Below are 4706 nucleotides of genomic sequence, written 5' to 3'. Positions count from 1 at the left end.
GGTATTTGGTACATGAACATGATTCATCTTAAATGGTTTTACATCCCCTTCTCTTCTCCCCTTATCCTCAATCTCTTCCACCCCTTATCATTTGTAAAAGACCTACACCTTGATTTCTTTTCACATTTTTTTATTTTACTATTTATTTGTACTTTGTGTTACTTAAGTGAGAGTACTCAGGTAGTTTTTAAGATTGTGAATCTAATTTATTTCACTTAACATTGTTTTCCAGGTACATCCATTTTTCTACAAATGTCTCAAGTTTGTCCTTCTTTATAGAAGAGTAATATTCTATTGCATACATATAACTCATTTTTTTGAATACCAGATTTTTATATTTATTATTATTGTGCACACCTCCTCTGTCCTACAATCTAAGCCGAGTGAATTTATGGCCAACTGCCACCAATTCTCCAAATCAAAGATTGCAAGGGAAACAGAACCATGTGATCCTCTCTGACAGAAGACACACCAGGCAGTCTCTGTGATTCTGTTCCCCTGAATAATATAACTAGCCGGGCTGTTTGGATGGGGGGCAGACAGGGGTGTAGCTTGCCTCAGTCAGAATCCATCTGGAGCAGCTGGATGTCCTGTGGGTTCCAGTAACGGTCTGTTGCTGAGTCGCAGACCAGAGATCAGACATAGGGGATGAAAAACTCCTTGGGCTTCTACTTTTCCATGTATTTGAATTTCAATTCTGGAGATTTCTTTAGTCTATCTTTGGGCATTGTAACAACCTCCTGCTTAATTATTTCCAAGGCTCATTCCACTGACAGCTCAGCTTCAGCTTGTAGCAACCTTAAACTAAAGAAAGTGATCACCAGATCAATATTTTGCATTATATTCTCAAATGAAGGATGAGTTCAAAACTGTTCAAAGAGATCCCATTTGTAAAGCAGTACATACACCAAGGGTGGGTTATGATGAGACCTTGTCAGGCACGGACTGATAATTTCTAACAATATTTAAATCCCTTCTTCAATTAAGTCTTGTGCATACTCTGGTGGAGGAGCATCATTGGAACTCAGTGAACCTCTCAAGGACTGTGTGGCTTCTTCCAGAACTTTGTTGTGTTTTTTAGATAGCAAAGAAGAAAAACTGATAATTCTCTGGGCAGCATATTGATAGCAAGAATGAAACTGTGCCAACACATCTGCTAAAGCTGCCAAATACTTTGAGTGAAGGCACTCGTCTTTGTCATGTATTGAATGATTCTTATCACAACCAGAATCAGTCAGATTTCAGTTAAAAATCCATTCTTAATACCAAGAAATAGGTTTTAATATGACTTTATGGACATATTGAAGCCATCATCTTCTGTAAAAATAAAGTAATATTACAAGGGCCATATAGGCATGGTGCGGATTTCTTTGTTCAGCATGATACAGAATCTCAAGAATCGCTAAAACAAAACTCTCCAAGTTCGTGTGAGCCAGCATGTATGTTCTGACATTACTATTCTGAAGGAGCAGTGGTGTAAGAGAAGTGTTGCTTGGTCAGACGACTGCTATTCACACAGGGCTGTGTATAAGCTATTAAAGGTAATGTGGAAGGCATGTGGAATCGATGGGGGGAATGAACTGCTATCTTGCATGTTCTTAAGGGAATGATGGCCTGTCTGTAGGAATGTAGTGCATCCGGAGCATTTGTCAGGAACATCGGCAGAAGCAGGAAACTCTGACTGGTCAGAGGAGAGGGAAGCTCTGGAGAGGCAGCTGCTTTGCTGCCCACATGCCGAGCGTGAAAACAGTCCAGAGTCCATTTGCTACTCCTGATGCCAGTGCGTGGAGCATTCCTCCTCCATCCAACTGCTGAGGGAAAACATGGGATGCTAGACGTGGCGGCTTTTGCTGTCTGATAAAGTTATACACTAAGGTTTTCACAAGTTTGCTGGTGTGTGGAAGACATGGACCTTGCATCAAATATTTGTGACTAATTCTCTGTCACAAAACTTCCTTGTGGGAGACTTAGCAGGAAAGGAAAATGATTGTTGATGTAGCCTCCACTCATATTTCATATGAAATATCTCATGCATGTGGAAATATCTAGTACCATAAAAAAAGAGAGACTAAGGGTTTCCAGATTTCAAACTGATGTGGTGTCATCGATAAGAGCAGAATATCAGTGATTAACTGCATCAAGCAGCACAGCAATTGTTCCAAAAGAACTTCTGAATCTGAACTATAATTGCCAGGAGATTTCTCTTCATAAGTAAAATGAAGTTGTAACTCCTCCTTTGACATCTCAAAGATGAATATTTTCCACAAACAGCAAATAATAAACAATGCATTAAGTGTCTACCAAATGATGATGTGATTCTAACATTCTGCGGAAAGTTTGAGTTCTTTGGTTCTAGAAAAGAAGACCCTAACTAGTGTGGGAAGATGTCCTGTTCGAGGATTATTTTCAGCTAAAGACTTGCAGACTGAAACAGTTGCCTCTTTCAAGAGTTTAAAAAAGCTGCTAGCTGGTATAGGGAAAAAAATGACAGAAGCTGATTCCAGGATGGGCCATTCTCAGAGACAGATTCTGTGCCTGACAGCTTTTTAAAAAATACTCGTTTTTAGAAAAATCACTGATCCTGCTGCTATTTGACCCTATCTTCTCACGTGGCAGGTAACTTGTCTTTACACCTGCATTCCCACAGGGCAACCTGTCTTAGCCAGCGGAAGCTCCGTGTCCAGCCCCACACACGGGGGCTGGTGGCAGAGGGTGTCAGCGGAGTGCAGCTGCGCAGCAGTCTGGGGCGGAGCAGGGGCGACTCAGGGGCGGGGTGGGGTGGGGGTGGTGTCTCTGGCTCAGACTTCCATGTTTCTAGGCCTTTGAGGCTCCAGCTCCCAATAGCCCATTTTCCTTAACCATTCATCTGTTGAGGGACATGCAGGCTTCTTCCAGAACGTAGCTATTATGAATGGTGCTGTTGGAAGCATTCATATGTTGATGTATGGCTGTAATGTGAAGTCTTTAGCTCTGTTGGGAAGATAGCTAGAAGGGGAATAGCTGGGTCAAATAGAAATTTTAGTTCTTTGTGAAATCTCCGCACTGACTTCCACAGTAGTTGCACTAGTTTACAGTTCCATCAGTAATTTAGAATTCTCTTCCACTTCCTTGCCAGCATTTGTTATTACTAGATTTTTTAAAATATAGTCATTCTTTCTTAGGTAAGAGGCTTCTCTTGTAAACCTAGTGAAAGAACTAGCCTTACCTGGAGAACTGACTCAGAGCAGAAGTTATGATTTTGAATTTATTCGAGTTGAAAGGCCATATGAATCTTACATCGGTGTCAGTGTCCGCTTGAGGTATTTTCTTAAGGTGATGATGGTGAGGAGACTGACTGATTCGGTGAAAGAGTGTGATCTTATTGTTCACTAACTCGCCGCCTATCCTGATGTTAACCACTCTATTAAAATGGAAGTGGGCATTGAAGATTGTCTACATATAGAGTTTGAATATAATAAATCAAAATATCATTTAAAGGATGTGATTGTGGAAAAATTTACTTCTATCAGTAAAAATAAAGATACAACTTATGGAGTTACAACTGATCAAAAAAGAGACCACAGGAATTGGATCCAGTACTACAAAGGAAACAGAAACGTTGGCCAAATGTGAAATAATGAATGATGTATCAGTAAAAATGAATCCATTCCAATAAGACGATTGTTAGTAGGATCTGACCCAACACTGACAAAACTGTGAACAAAAATTTTTCAGTAAGGTACTTTTTGAATCTAGTACTTGGTACTGAGGAAGACAGAAGGTACTTCAAGCAGCAGTAAATTATCTTATGGAGAAAAGCTTCTAAAGAACTGAGGAAACAGAGAACAAACTTTTACCAGCGATTTGAATCTCCAGACTCACAGGCATCTGCTGAACAGCCCAGAATGTGAACTGAATAGGAGGAGAAAAAGGAAAAAGTCCATAACTGTTGAGTCCAGCAGGTTAAAGATGATTGCATCACGTAGGAGGGGGGAAGAGGACAAAACTCCATATATAATAATCTTCATTTATCTCTCAAAGTGCTGCATTTAATTTACAATTTAACTAAATGTTCTTCATGTATAAACATTTTAAGAAGTGCTTTCTTCTCAATGTAGTCTTAATGTGCATTTTTTAACCCTTCCCCTTTTTTTATTGTCTTGAATGTTGGGTGATGTAATTTTTTTTAGTTCTTTATGTATTCTAAATGTTAGTCCTCTGAGGAATTTCTGGCACCCCCCCATACTATAGGTCATCTCTTCATTCTGTTGATTGTTTTCCTTTGCTGAGCAAAAGCTTTTTAATTTGATATAATCCAATTTGTTGATTCTTGCAGTTATTTTTGTACATTTGGAGTTTTGTTCAGAAAGTCCTTGCCTACAGCTATAATTTCAAAAGTCTTACCTATTTTTTCTTCCAGCAGGTCGGTTGTTTCCATTTTAATACTTAGATCCTCCATCTGTTTTGATTTTAGTTTAGTACATGTAAAGAAATAAGGGTCTAGCTTCAATATTTTACATCTAGAGAGCCAGTTTTCCCAGCTCCATTTGCTAAAGAGTGCATATTTCTTTCAACATTTATTTTTGGATCCCTTGTCAAAGATCAAATAGTTAAATATATTTGGAAATGTTTCTGTATCCTATATTCTGCTCTACTTTTACACATGTCTATTTTTGTAACAATACCAGTACCAATATCAATACTATTTTTGTCACTATATCTTTTTA

The 4706-nt window shown here is 38.9% G+C and overlaps 2 pseudogenes; one reads left to right on the top strand and one right to left on the bottom strand.

The window, feature by feature from the left end:
* Positions 1–557: 557 nt before the first annotated feature.
* Positions 558–2866, bottom strand: LOC104876139 (annotated as a pseudogene).
* A 41-nt stretch (positions 2867–2907) lies between these two features.
* LOC104876138 lies at positions 2908–3890 on the top strand (annotated as a pseudogene).
* Positions 3891–4706: the final 816 nt, after the last annotated feature.

This window comes from Fukomys damarensis, unplaced genomic scaffold (assembly GCF_012274545.1).
Source record: "Fukomys damarensis isolate Sample0158 unplaced genomic scaffold, DMR_v1.0_HiC HiC_scaffold_1, whole genome shotgun sequence".
In the NCBI taxonomy this organism is placed as follows: domain Eukaryota; kingdom Metazoa; phylum Chordata; class Mammalia; order Rodentia; family Bathyergidae; genus Fukomys; species Fukomys damarensis.
The sequence above is the reverse complement of the archived record's forward strand: the minus strand, read 5'-3'. Positions and strand labels throughout refer to the sequence as shown.